This window comes from Protopterus annectens, chromosome 7.part1, assembly GCF_019279795.1.
Source record: "Protopterus annectens isolate FY-2018-M chromosome 7.part1, PAN1.0, whole genome shotgun sequence".
Taxonomy (NCBI): Eukaryota; Metazoa; Chordata; order Ceratodontiformes; family Protopteridae; genus Protopterus; species Protopterus annectens.
The window spans coordinates 120752159-120768009 of NC_056740.1; the positions used below are offsets into that span (position 1 = coordinate 120752159).

The window sequence follows — 15851 nt, forward strand, 5'->3', positions numbered from 1 at the left end:
CCCTACTGACGTATAGTGATGTAAATAAAATCGTTAAAACATCACATTTCTGGAGAATAATGAATTAAACAAGGCACATATTACCTAACAAGGCACATTAACTTAATTGTAAAACATTATCTCTTAAACCTTACCTGCTCTGCACTATCTAATAAGTGCTCGATTGCTTTTCTTTGTCTCTTAGACTGTAAAGCAAAATGGCGACAAGGATACAGTAAACCTCGCTCTCAAGGCAAATTTTCATTGGTTGACTGTAGAATAAAACCATCCCGTGATTGGTTGAGTGGTTTGTAGGGCAACGTCATGGTTACTGTGTAGTTCAGTTACATTGAGTTTGACCCAATATACCCTAAAGGGGATTTTATGAATTTATATATATAGAGAGAGAGAGACTGTGATAAATATATAGATGCATCACATGCAATATTATATATATATATATATATATATATATATACACACACACACACACGTATACGTTATATAGAAAAAAGTATGTAAGTGAAATACGTGGGTGTGTATTAAATAATGCCTAATCTATACAACAATGAGGGTTACACAAAGTATGAGATGAGAACTAAAACACAAACAATATTGGGAGTGTATCGATCTATACCGTTATTACTAGGCTGCCATAAGATAAAGCAAGTGAGTTCAGCCACAATGTGCCTCTTGCTGATGCCTACCCTCATGTTATACACCCCCCACACACACACACACACACAAATGCAATGATGCTTTATCTATAAGCCGTTAGTCAATTTGTCCATTGGTAGCTTGAGATTTTAAATATTTTTAAGACAACAACCATACAAAACAACACAAACGAGGTAATAACAAGAGTTAAAATGAATAAATGTTGCTGGAAGAAAAACTAGCTACAATATGAGTTGCTTTTTTTTTTTCAAATAGCAATTGATAATTATTAAACCAGGAGATGTTCATAGATTAGTACTATGCCAACTGCCTTTACAAGGCTAGCCAATTATCCCTTGTGATATTTAAGTCCTGCACTTTGTGTTTATAAGGCAAGCACCTTAACCATTAAGCCATCCTCCCAATTCTATGTCAGTAATATAACAGCACCAGGACATTTTTTACGATCTTCTGGTTAATATGTGTTGAAGTACTGCAAATGCACAAACCAGGCTGTGCAGGTAGAACCACTAAAAAGAGGTGTGTGAAATATCTGGGTGGAGAGTGAGTAGCAAACATGGGACCAATCAAAGGGGAGGTTTATTACAAGAGTATGTAATTGTATTTTTTTAGCTCGATTCCCTCATGACATAAATGTCTTGTTATTTTGTTGTTTTTTTTTTCTTTTTTCAGTAAGCCCATTAGTTACAACTGCCTCTTTATTGTTAACAGAAATGCTGTTTGTTTAGGTGATTTTTTATTTTATAATGGACCCTTTTAAAATCAAGATCATAGACAGATGCAGACAAAAACATATACAAATCAAAGCTGTATGTTTGTACAAATCAAAATCAGAAAATTTTACATAAAAACTCATACCAGTGCTTTTGTTCAAGTATGTATAATAGTTGAGATTACTGGTGATGAACACATACCCTGGGATACGGAAAGGGTTACCCAAGTGGTAAACCCTAACATGAGTGATCAACCTCTCACAGTAACCTGCAGGGCCACAGCAGCGATTTTACACAATTGTGCTAAGGTTGTGCTAAATGATAATGAAGTATTTTGGGGTGGTGTGGGCGATTAATGTTAATTAGTCAAGTGCTCTCTCACAGAAATGCCTGCAGGAAGGGATTTACACTTCGTTAGTAACAACCTGCATTTAATTGCTGGAACCTGTGTTCTGAGAGACTGCCTTCCAGACTATCTGCAAATATACAGAGCTGAGTATATTTTTTTGGTTATAGAGTTTGTTAATTGCTGCTTAGATCTCTTTTGAAACTGTTGTCTCACTGTTCTGAGAGACTGATTTGCAAATATACAGAGCTAAGTATATATTTTTGGTTTTAGAGTTTGTACTGTTAGTTGTTGCTTAGATCTCTGTTGAAACTGTTTTGTCTTACCCACCCTCCCTATTTTTGGTTTTTAGTTTAAATTTGGTGGCTTTTGCAGTTGCCTGCCCCACTGTAGATTTGATCCGGGACACTCCCCCAGTCCCATCTCTTTACTACATTCTACCTAATAAATTCTCTCTGCACTTGCTTTTAGTCCTTTTTAATTTAATTGCATTTTTTAAACTGTGTTTGGTCTAATATTGCTGCATACTCAAGTTTGCACTGCATGTGAATTGTTTTTGCTACTGTTTTTGCTACTTTTCTGTAAAAAAGAAAAAACCTGTAAGCCTGTTTCCTACCTTTCCTATAACTAGTGCTCCAGATACAGATTTGCTGTATCCAGTACTGTATGTAAGCTTTTGAGCCCCCCAAGCCTTTTTGTGTTGGAGGGGAGACTTCTAGCTTATCAGTGGGAGTGATAAGCACTAGGTAACCTGCCTACCACATAAGGAGCGGTTCTGACCCAGAAATTGTAGTTATTGGCCATTTGGGCAATCTCTTCCATCTCTCTCATCTTTCTGATTTGAAAGCCTGCATTTGCACTTGTTTCTGTCCTATAACTCCTCTAGTGGAAATACAAATTCTTAGTTTTAGCACTTAAATTTGTTTATTCATGCTCAGCACTTGTTCAGAACTTGTAAGCACTAAATAAGCTACTAATTAGTATAGCACTCAATCTTCCTCATTACCTAGGGGAAAACAGTTTTTGTACTTACTTTTTTCACTTGCTTAGAGAAAAACAGCTCTTGTACTCACTTTCCTCACTTATCTAGAGGAAAACGTTTTCAGTTCAGGCATGTCCAAGGCTTACCTCCCAGTGTTCTCTCCTGTCTATCTGATGAATCTGGGCATCTTAAGGCAATGTAGAAATTGCCTCATGTACACAGACAAACCTCTCCTCCTACCACCCAACACTACAACCTGTGAGAGATGCACTTATCTAGCCAAACTGGAGGTAAAGCTCTCTCCAACCAAAACTGAACTTGACAGTCATGAGGAGAAGGTAATGTTTTGCACCACACCACACTCATCACATAGTCTCACTAAATCTACACCACCAAAATCCACACATAGTAACACAAAAACATTTGCGGAGGCTCTCAATAATAATCTGTCTAAGCAACAGAGACCTCCAAAGCAGAAACGCAAGTGACCTCCACCCCCCAACACAACCCAAATGACACATATCCCACAGACTCAGTGTGCCATTCAACCACAGCCAATAAGGCAAAACAACATACCCAACACACTAGTCATAGGTGACTCTATAGTCAGGCACACTGATGTCCCACTCACCAGGCTAAACAAGGAGAAGGTTACTGTCAGCTTCCTGTCGGGTGCCAGGATCCGCCACATAACCCACGCACTCAGGTCACTCCACAACAAGTACAAATATGACTCTGTCATTGTCCATGTTGGTGTGAATGACCTGAGACGTACCTCCATGGACTACATGAAAGGAGACATGGAAGAGCTATTCGATCTTGTAGCCCAGGCAGGTATGACCCTAGCCCTGAGTAGCATTCTGCCATCACCCAGAATGATACCGCAGTAAAAGGACAAAATGATTGACTTCAATTGGCTAAGCTTCTGCTGTCATTCTAAGGGGATCCAGTATCTGTCTGCTTGAGATGACATGGTCGACAGACAACGATGCTTTGCCACAGATGGCCTGCACCTGTCGCCCCTGGGATTCCGGATATTGGCTAAGGCTCTTGCTATCCCTATAGTGCCTTTTTTAGGCAAGGTTCAAATAACAAATTCACCACCATAACAGGAAAAGGCAAGCAAAAACTGAGGGTAATGCTACTCAGTGCTAGAAGTCTGAATCACAAAATGCACTCACTTGAGGCACTCCTTAAAATGGAGAACATCGATATCTGTGCAGTGACTGAGACCTGGTTCAAGGCTCCAGAGAGCATCCCTGCACTACCAGGCTATAACTCATACCACACTTTTCGGCCATGTAACCTGGACCGAAACATTAAAGGCGGAGGTGTGTCCATATTCATTAATGATATCCACACCTCCAAGCTAGTTGCTCAGCATAATGCATCCGAGGTTATCCAAGTGCAACTAACTCTGGGCAAAACTGCAATCAAAATTGTAGCTTGCTACAGATCTCCCACCATGCCCCAGGATTCCCACTCCTCTTTTCTTGATGTACTGGAAAATATTAGGGTTCAACCAAACACCCTAATAATGGGCGATTTCAACTACCCTACAATTAACTGGGAAAACTACTTGTGTACCAACTTCTTAGCTCAACGCTTTCTGGAATTCATAAACTCCAATGCCCTGGATCAACTTATCCACACCCCCACCAGGGGCAACAATATCCTAAACCTAGTCATTACCAACATGAGTGACCAGTGTTCCACATTTGAAGTCAACTCCTCTTTGGTCCGATCCGACCATAAGCTAATCACCCTTGATATCCACATCCTGCCCCCACCCCCCCCATTAAGGAAACCACAGTAAAAAATTTCTCCAAAGCCAACTTCATGCTTCTTAAGACAGAAGTGGTGAGCTTCATGACACCCATCCAGATGGACAATACAGTTACAACTGCTGAATCCTACACAAATGCACTCTATAAGCACTTACACGAGTGCACGGATCGTGCTATCCCAAACAGAACCAAGACGCTATCCTCCAAAAAAAGGAAGCCAATCTGGTGGTCCCCTGCCATAAACAAACTGTACAACAGAAGGAAGAAACTGTTGCAAAAGAGAGTAAAAACCCATGAGTGGAGGAGCTCCCTGGTCAGCCTTAGTAAGAAGCTGAGATCCCTTATAAGATTCTCCAAAGCTAGCTATGAAAACAAAATTGCCACTAATTCCAAGGACAACTACAAAGCATTCTATAGCGATGTCAAGAATCTCGATAGCAACACCCAGATCTGCTCTGAGTTGTAGCACAAAGGCAAGAAAATTACAGAACCAACTGATAGTCAACTTCCTGACAGATAGGCTCAGTGCTAACACTATCCCCCTCTCACCCCCTAAAGGGCCCATATATATACAGTAAGAATGCAGAGTCCCTGTAATCGCAACTATGCAGGTAAAAGCTGCACTCTCTAAAGCCAAAAACACAGCATCCATGGGGCCGGACAACATCCTAGGCTGCGTTTTACATGAACTTCAGAACAAACTGGCTCCCCACTTAAGCACCATGTTCAGTAATAGCCTCGCATCAGGCTCTGTGCCCACTGAATGGCGCATGGCAACAGTTATCCCACTCCACAAAGGGGGAGCCACCACTGATCTCGGGAACTATCGACCTATTAGCCTGATGAGCCTATTCTGCAAGGTCATAGAACGTATCATCATGGAACTCATAAACAAAGACATTGGTAATCTCCAAACTCTGGATCCCACCCAGTTCGGGTTTGTGAAAGGCAGATCATGCCTCCTGAACCTGATCAACTTTTTTGAGGCAGTCACCAAAGCCGTAGATGAGGGTAAGGTGGTTCACACAGCCTATCTTGACCTCGCCAAGACTTTCGACACCATCCCCCATTCTGGAATTACAGCTAAACTCACTAAACTAGGTATAAATCCCTATGTCACAAGATGGGTTGCCAACTGGCTCACTGACAGAACCCACACTGTAAAAGTTGCAGACTCCAAATCTGACCTCAAAGCAGTGACAAGTGGAGTACCACAGGGTTCAGTCCTGGGACCTCTCCTGTTTGGTATCTACTTATCTGAAGTACAGGCTAACACAGAAGCCCTCTGGCTAATGAAGTTCGCAGATAACTGCAAACTAGGAGCCATAGTCAAGTCCCCAAATGATGTGGACATCCTACAGAAGGGCCTCGCTGAGACAGATGCCTGGTGTCAGAGCCATGGCCTCAAGCTCAATGCCAAAAAGTGCATTGTCATCCCCTTTGGTAAAAACTCTGTACCCATGAACTACCACATAGGCAGCAATCTACTTAACACTGAATGCGTGATAAGAGACCTTGGGACCCAGGTGGACAGTAGTCTCTCCTTTGATAGTCACATCGCCACAGTAGTCAGGAAGTCCTTTTACGTGGCACACCTCATCATAAAAGGGTTCTCATCCAGGAAAAAAAGAGATCATTGTTCCCCTCTACTCGACACTCATTAGACCCATTATAGAGTACAAATGCCCCTTTTGGAATGTACCTCACAAGACATCTGCAGCAGCTGGAAAGGCCACAGAAGTACCTCACAAAGAGAATTACTGGCCTCAAACAAATGCCCGACACTGACCGCCTTAAAAAACTCCAGCTTTAGTCAGTAGCATATCGCCTACTCCGAGGTGATCTCTGCCTAACATATAAAGCTATGTCAAACCCAGAGCTGTTGGACATGCTACACCTAAAGAATTCCCAATCCCACCGAGCTACACTCTCTAGGGACCTTAACCTTGTCACCACAATAAACAGGACATGCTGGATGGATAGATTCCTGTCCCAGAGACTATCCATACTCTGGAACAGGCTACCCATCTATGTCAAGCAAAGTTCTTCATTAGTACTCTTCAAGAAAAATCTTGATGAGTGGATGAGAAATAGGAACTACACCCCAAGGATCACTTCTGTGTCTCTGCTCGACAGTGGCACAGGAAAATAACTTTCTTGGGTGGCGTAAGCCAGGGAACCTTGTTGGCTAGGCTTACGTAGGCCCTTGGGCCTATAGCCTAGTACCTACCTATGAACCTAAGTGATTCAGAGAATCCCTTGGCTGCATAAATTAGCATGGCTGGCAGTGATACTGAACATGATCAAAATGCTATTTTCCCTCATTATAGTCAATACGATGGATAAAATAGCAGGTCAGCTTATTGAAGTTAGTGGAAAAGGAGAAGTGAGAGCTGTGTGACTGGAAGTATGTGTGCATGTGTCAGCGTGTGTGCAAGTCTGTAGTGGTATGACTGGTGATAGATGTGTGTGTGTGTGTGTGTATGTGTGTGTGTGTGTGTGTGTGTGTGTGTGTGTGTGTGTGTGTGTGTGTGTATGTGTGTGTGTGTGTGTGTGTGTGTATGAGATTGTGATTGTCCGGGTGGGTGACTGTGGTAGGGGATCGAGATTATGTATGTGTATGTGTGTGAATGGGTGAATGTGTCCATGGATGTGTATGAGAGAGGTGGGTGTTGCACTGAGTGAATATGTGTGTGTGTGTGTGTGTGTGTGTGTGTCTGTGTGTGTGTGTGTGTGTGTGTATGTGTGTGTGTGTGTGTGTGTGTGTGTGTGTGTGTGTGTGTGTGTGTGTGTGTGTGTGTGTGTGTGTGTGTGTGTGTGTGGTGTGTGTGTTTATGTTTGTGAGAATGATTGAGAGGCAACATGATGCATGGGCTGCTAGTGGTAATTACACTGAAAAATGCTCCTTAGAACTGGCAGTAATTAATTATTTATGTATTTAAATTTATTAACTGGGGTAGAGCACTGATCATATATTACCAGCTTCATAGGTTCATAGGTGTGTACTAGGCTAACGGCCCTGGAACCTATATAAGCCTAGCCCAAAAAGATTCTCTGGCATCATGCTGCCTAAAGTTAGTTCCCAGTGCCCCTGTCAAGCAAGGCTACTGAAGTGATTCCCCAGGATGAACTTCCTATTACCCATCCACTCATCAAGATTTCTCTTAAAGAGGGCAAGTGAAGTACTCTGCTTGATGTGAATGGGAAGTTTGTTCCAAGAGTATGGGAAGTCTCTGGGTTAGGAACCTGTCCGTCCAGCATGTTCTGTTTATTATGATAATGAGGTTTAGGTCCCTGGAGCATGTGGCATGGAGAGATTGGGATTTCTTTAGGTGTAGCATATCTAGCAGCTCTGGGTCAGACATGGCTTTGTAGGTCAAGTAGAGATCGCCTCTAAGCAGGCGATAAGAGACAGAGTATAGCTGGAGTTTTTTTTTAGTCTGTCCTTACAGGCCATGTGTCTAAGGCCTAAGATCCTCTTAGTGAGGTATTTTTGTGGCCTTTCCAGTTGTTGTAGGTGTCTAGTGAGCTACATACAAAATGAGGCATTGTATTCTATAATAGGTCTAATGAGGGACAAGTAGAGAGGAATTATGACCTCAGTTTGAGAAAGCATTAAGGTTTGACAGTTACATAACTATATTCTAAAAGGAAATTGTATATAGTGATACAATTGTTGAGAATATATAGGGATTGTATATAGTAATAGAGATAAGCATATCTATATCTATAGCTATATCTATATATGTATGTATATCAGTGACGGCTCGTGGCATCAGTCTGCTGGACTGCAGTCCCCCAGCTGTGTGGGAAAAAGAAAAGCACAACAGACTTGCACAAAACATATTTTTTTTTTAATTAAAACTGGCTGACTTGCATAAAAAAAAAAAACGAGTCTGACTGACTCGCAAAGTCCCGGAACTCGAACTGTGCATGCTCGTTGCTCGGCGAGTTCCATTTTTTTTTTCTTTCCCCTCTAAATGTGGTTGCTGGACTGTCTCAGACTGTTGTAAAGGCAATCTGGACTATGGGGAGTTCTGCATCAGTGTGTGATGCCCAGAACTCTGTGCGGTAACCGCACAGTAACATGGAAGGGGGGCAGACTGCCACGTCCGCAGTCACGCACTTGGCGTGAATGACAGGGTGACTACTAATTGGTTCTCAAGAGAGTGAGAACCAATCAGTATTAACAGACAGGACAGGACAAGTACCTTATTGAACTTGCTATCGTGCAGTACAGACTTACGGCATTTCTTGCTATTTATTTTGCTGCCAAAATAATTATCTAGTTTGAGTTTCTAGTTTCTTTGGGTGCTTAGTGCGGTTATTGCTTGTGTTGGCTTGGTTTGCTTAATCTGGAGTCTTGCTGTTGTGTTCATGATAGTCATAATAAGAAATGGACAGTCTCAAAGTCTTCAACTCTTCATCATTTATTTTTTTGAGGTAAGGTAAGTGAACCTTACAGTTACAGTCACTGATGTGACTTCTAAGTGCTGCAGTGTTTTTTTTTTTTTTTTTTATCAGAAGAACTATGTACGAGAGTCAGGTGAGGTGACTCTCCGTCAAAGTAGTTGCACTAGTTGGTGAATAAAACACAAGGTGTAAGGTGACTTTCTTTGTTATTCAGATGACTATGATTTGTTTTCTTAAACCTGGTACATGAACCTATGTCAGGAACACATTGCCTCTTTTGAACTGTCCTTTGGTTTAACTCTGCTAATCATTCCACATTCCAGATATGATTTAGTAAATGCTGTCTAAATGCTGTCTATTTTTATTACTTGTCCATATACTCATGTATAAAAGACACTGATTTCACTCATACTGTTGCACAGAATGAGACCATATTCATCACTAAAAATATGAACAGATTTTTAACTATTAATTTGTTTAAACAAACCAAACAGGTTTACAATATTTCTACGACTATATAGCTCTTGCTTAATGCATAATGTCATGAAATGATAACAAAAATAAACTTTAGCTTCTAGCATTTCTCCTTGCTTTTGTTATAAGTTGAGCACCACCTAAAACAGTAAGTTTAAGGGTAAGATTAGATACGTATTTGTCAGAGTAAGACATGCATTATACACTTTAACAGGGTGAAAACATTAAATGTATTTGGCTGCTCTGTCTTGTCTTATTTTGGTGCATAATATGCCAAGAACAGTATGCAAATTGATGGTCTTCACAGTAAGCTACATTAGCTTGAAACTGAGCTCTGACATGGATGATTTAAGGAATTTTTACTCACTATGCAGTGAATAATTTTAACACTCACTAATGTCAGCTGGCATAATTGTCAGTGCTGAACAACTTCGGTGAAATACGTACTTGTCTTCTAAGCTATTTCTTAGTATGGGGCACTCAGTACCACATGAAGGATTTCTTGGATATTAGAGTCACTCAGATGAACATGAGACATATCTCTTAAACCAATAGTTTTCAGTGGACAGAGGTGGAATATCTGTAAGCCATGTAATTTTACTTCCATTATTTGAAATACTGTACCATTTTATTTATTTTATTTTACAAACAATTTGATTAGTTTCTTTCTTTCCTAGTCTCGTACTAAAATGGCTAATAATAAGTCAGGCAAAAGGGAGGGTCACATACTGCTGTTGGGCTTCTTCCGTGATGTCTAACATCGCTTGTTTCAAGACATCATTGTCAGTACTACAGTAGAAGTTCAGTTTCCTTAATTGGTTAGAAGGGTAAATGTGATTTATTTGTGGTTGTTATTTTTTAGTATAGTTTCTGTGGATTTGTTTTATTTTAATGTTTGGGGTGGGTTTTTATTTTCCTTATATATTTTTTTCTTAAAACTGCTTTGTGGATGGTTGGGGCTTAAATCGGGGACATACAGTTAACTGAATGTAAATATTTGATGATAAAACTGTTTTTATACAGATGTGATCCTGATCTTTTTAACCTTGGAAGAGCCTCATCCTTTATATTTTGGATATGCTTGCTTTATGTCTCACAGTACGTTTGTTATAAAAGAAGCAGATGCTTTTGGTTTTGAGTTTAGGTTATGCTGAACTCGTAATGTAATCGATTTGACCAGTATCCCAGTCTGCTGTAATAGATGCACTAGGTTGACTGTTTTATATTGATATTGGGCTTGACAGCAAAACCCCATTCCAGGAAAGAAATTGAGTAGATGATAATGAAGTAAGTGTAAGATACCTGCTTTTCGAAAGTTTGTTTAAAAAAATTCATGCATGAGCCCCATGTTGTGGAACTGTTGTATACTGAAGTTTGCTGTGTGTGTTACAGTTGCCTGTGCAGTACTGAGGATACTGTATGTAAAGTGGCACAAGTTAATGCACACTCAGTGTGAAATAACTGATGGACCTTATAGTTAATGTGGTTTGTTGTGTATGTTGTTGGCACTACTGTAGCAATTGGAAACATTTCTGTCGATGTTGGATATTGCCAATAATTCTTCAAAAACAAATTTAAGATGCTTAAATAACCAGCATGGTACAGTGTTGTCTCTAATATTTGTACCAAATTTGTAGAGTGCTACATGGACTTGGTTGCAGAAGACTGGATAGTCCAACCCATAGAAAATAAAAATGCTGAATTTGTGTCCTGTAAATATTAATAGCCCAGAAGTTCATAGGGAAGACTGTAAAGGCATCACCCAAGCAACAAAGTTTAAAAATTTGATGTAGTCTACACTGGAAAATGTGCACTAGTTAATGTATGTGTCCTTCATTGTATTTTCAAACTGCATCTTACAGTTTTAAACATGGGCGAGAACATTCTTCTTGGACAAGTTCAGTCCTAATTTTTAATAGTATTCATTGTGATTTATTTTAAAATTACGCATATGATGTATTGTGCAAAAAAAGTTATAAGGAGCATTACGATGTATAGAGATGTTCAGGTTTCGGTTTATAGGTTGGGGCAAGTTTCCTTTTTGTATGTTGCATTTTTTAATCTGGTATTTAATATTGCATTTTCTGTAGCTGAGTGAATTAATATGAGTCTTTCATTTGCTAACTAAAATCTTTATTAAAATTTGAAACGCGAGATAACAGGCTAATTCTGATCAGAAAGAAATTTAGCAGGAATGCTTTATAATCCTTAGTAACAAAAAGTAAAATACTTTTCTTCAACTTGTAGCACTTTATCCACGCAATATGTAGCCATTTTATGACACTTATAGGATCATAAGAGGTTACTAGGCTAATGCCCCTGGGGCCCTTACAAGGCTAGCCAAGAGTTTATCCCCAAAATGAAACCTCAGTCAGTACTTGTCGCCACTGTCAATGAGGTATACTGGTTGAAGTTGGAAAGCAAAATGTACATGACTGTTGTTAAGTGACATAAGAGAAATCATTAAGGACTGAAGTTAGAAAGTAATGACATTGGAGTTTCAGACTTCATACACCCTTCAGACAATTCAAGTTAATGCAAAACCTGTTATTCTATCAACTTTCTAAGTTTGTAAGAGCAATATTTAAAAATTGTCCCTATTTTTTGGTCCTTGTCCCACTTTTATACATGGTTTTGTCCATATTTCTTGCTCTGAGAGGTTGAGAGGTATGCTGCAAGATGTATATTGTTGAATCTGACCTAGGCTAAAATCTGCACAGTCCTCGTAAGTAACCTTAAATAAAAGCGCACAAGCCTGAGAGATGTTTTATGCTGGCTAATGTAGCTTGAAATATACAGGTGCAACTGGGCTAGGTACACATACAACACACAGAATGAAATTTGTGCACTGTAGACTGCAGTGTGAAAGCATGTGTGTGCATTGTATGTATGGCAATGTGGATTTTATTTTACTCCTTTTACCTTAGCAGAGAGTTTATCTTAGTATACTGTATGTATGTTATGTATATATATCTTTGTTAGTTGGATCTTTTCTCCCCGGGCCTCACTGAAAAGGGGTTTTATTGCTCAGTCGGATTTTCCCGGTAATCAAGTGCAATAAATACATTTGCATATAGCAGCTATGCAGCTTACTCATGTTTTGGAGAGGAATACAAATGCTAAATAGACCATGGACAGGGTACATGGCAAAGCTAGGGTGGAATCTTAAAACTGTCCAATGGAAAGGAAGGGCAAACCGCAATGTGTAGCTGACCATGCTATATTCTAAGTAGGCAATATGAGACTGAAAATAGTTGGGAGTTTTTTGAGTCTGTCCATATAGGACAAGTGTTTAAGGCCTAGGATCCTCTTTATGAGGCTCTCTAGTTGCTTTATGTACCCTATCTTCTGCCTGCTCCTTTTACACTGCCTTCTCAGTTCTGCAAGAAACAGCTTCTTCATCAAGGATAACTGTAAACTGTTTTATTAATGCTTAACCCCATCTGTACTAGTTAGCAGTAGCACTGAATATTAAGCTAGTCCCAGTAATGCTGGCATAACAAGGAATATGTGTCCATTTTAGATGATGTTGGGCCAATTAAGTGATATCATCTTGAAAGTTAGTCATCCACAGTATTTGTATGCCAGTGAGGCGACATTAGGTTGGTTTGGACATATGCTGAGGCAGAGATACTGGGTATATTGGGAAAAGTATGATAAGGATGAAGCTGCCAGGTAAGAGAAAAAGAGAAAGGCCTAAGATAAGGTTTATGGATGTGGTGAGAAAGGACATGCAGGTGGTTGGTGTGACAGAAAGATGCAGAGGACAGGAAGAAATGGAAACAGATGATCTGCTGTGGCGACCCCTAATGGGAATAACCAAAAGAAAAAGAAGATAATGTTTGTATGCAGAATATATCATGCAATTTTGATGTCTAATATGCCTATATACTTAACAGGCATATTTGTTAAGCACAGAAAAAAAATGTGGTTATGGTCAAAAGTTTTAAAATGTCCAAAATGGAATGAAAGACATCTTAGAAAGGTTCAGAGAACTGAGATTTGCATGATTTTTACTGGACTATTTCTGTGTGTTTCATGATTGTATATTGTTGAGATGTCATCTGTTTATGATTTACAGTCGGCCAGTCGCTAATTAGAACTGCAGGTAATCATACTGGGCGAGAATGCATTAGGATGTGTAATCTGATGCTTTTTCTAGATTATTTTAAGCAATGAAAATCTGTTAAGATGACGTAATCACTGACGGCCAGCGTCTTTAAAGTCCCAGTTGTTGTGGTTTTGACTGAGCATAGATGAAATTATCATTTTGAATCTGTTTTGTAATTCCAGTGAAATTATGCTAGCAAATGTACTTTTTTTTCCTTTAAGAATAAATGTTTATACATTTTGCAATCTTGGTTTCTGCACCTATAGTAATTAGCAAAATGTAAGGTAACTTGTTGAGGGACATTATGCACTGAGACCAGCTGCTCAATTTTCAGTTTCAGCCTCATGACAGTGAGTTAATAATTAAGTATACATTGCAATGGTTTAATACACTCCAGTGAATCATGCTAGCTTCAGCCATCTGCCAAAACAATACTGAGGTATTTAGATAAACATTCATTTGGGCCTTTTTCAGACAAGTCACAAGACCCACTTAAATGGCACCAACTTTTACAGAAAGGATGCAGAGTATACAATCGATAATAGAGAATATACATAGTGACAGTGTTAATAGGTAACTAGATGCTATATTCCCATCCCACCCCCAAAATAGCAGTCCAAGTAAATGGCTTTTTAAGTCAAAATGACTTCACACTCTCTTGAATGAAGTTGGAGACTGAATGTCTGGAAGATGAATAGCATACTCATCCCAGCAGGAAGACAGGACTGATTTTTATAGTTTTATGATAGGGCAGGGTATGCACCTGCACTGAGGAATCTGATTAATGTTTCATATGTTTCTTTTACTGTACTTTGTTGTGATCATATTTAGTGCACCTTGACCTTCCTGGTTATCAGGCTCAGCAAGCAGTCAGTAGTGACAGACATTTATCTAAAAGTTAAACAGCTGATGTGCTTTACTCTTAACAAGGGGTTGAATGTCTTTAAGACCCTAAGAGCAGAATTAGTGTGTGTGTGTGTGTGTGTGTGTGTGCAGTATGTATGTATATGTATTTAAAAGAAGTACACTTGTTAGTAATAAAACAGTGTGTATATTTTTCTCATTTGTTGTACTCTAACTTTTTTCCAAGAACAAGAAAGAGATCTGAGTGTAATAACAAATGCTTGGGCTTACATTAGAATAATCTAAAAATAAATAAGCAGGCAGTGTGCACATACGTTGTGTTAAATCAGTATCTGTGGTACTTCAGAATCAGTACATGTAAAATGGAATGCCTGGAATATCATTTCTGTTATGTTTTACTGGTATGGGACTGGTACTCTGTTAGATTTGCTTAATCTTTTTTTGGTTCTGCTGCATATGCATCCTCCTTTTCTGGAAAATTTACATAATTGCTTAAAATATTTTCCGCATAAAAATAAGAAAATTGTTGCATTTGAGAATGTTTGACTATAACAATGGTTGCAGTATGATGGTATTTTGGTCATTTAGGCGTCTTTCTGGGGGGTTAGGATATCTGTTGGGGCTATCATATTTGTGGCAGAAATAGGTCTCTGAAATAATAGCTTTAGTTTACATCCACAGAAAACAACAGCATTAAACACTACATGTTTGCACTACCTAACCCCCACACACATTGCCACCACCACCAATTGAAGTAAGATCATATGCAAGTTCTTGGCTACTGTGATGTGAAAAGAAATGCAATGTAACCATGGAGATTTATTTTGTTTAAACATTGTAGGCTGAAAGCAGTTTCTCTGGGTAGGCAGTGAGTTGGAATGGGGGCAATAACTATTTGTGAATAGTTGCAGTTCTGACTTGCTTTGCAAGAGTATTGTGCATTTCACTGAAGTAAGATCGAGAAGCTCTGAAATCTGAGTATGGTTTATGTGTGTGGGGGGGAGTATGCTTACCTTCATGATAGTGCCTTTTTTTTTTTGCCTTTAACCTGACAACTGTGGGGTTGTCGGTAGAGATTGGGGCAGTGTGTGACTGGAGCACATGGCCCTGATGCTTACTGTTAAGTCTAGCTTTGCGAAACTATAATACTTTTAAAGTCTGTACAAGATGAATGTACAATAAATTTCTTTCCACTCCACTAACTACCTTGATTATAGCAAGCTCAGATGCTCATAAGCCTAATACTTATTATACAGCAGGAACTTCTTATTGTAACATCTGTTAATGTCTGTTATGTACTTCACATATAGATTTGAGTTGTCTACTGATGTACTATGTTCTTCATCTGTAAATATGTTGTAAGTAATTGCTATGTAAATTGTTAATCGCTATGTAATCCAATGCAACTACTGTCTGTTTTAACTGTGGAGCTTTTCTCCCTGGGCCTCCGCTGAAAATGGACCTACGTCCAGTCGGACACTCCCGGTCAACAAATATAAATAAA

General features: G+C 39.3%; 1 protein-coding gene across 1 annotated transcript in view; it reads right to left on the reverse strand.

Moving 5' to 3' along the window:
• Nucleotides 1–216, reverse strand: part of IP6K2 (inositol hexakisphosphate kinase 2) — a 254746-nt gene extending 254530 nt beyond the window's left edge. Inside the window, exon 1 of the mRNA XM_044078587.1 lies at nt 135–216. The gene's annotated coding sequence lies outside the window, so the exon portion shown is untranslated. The remainder of the gene's footprint in view (nt 1–134) is intronic.
• Between the last annotated feature and the right edge of the window lie 15635 nt (nt 217–15851).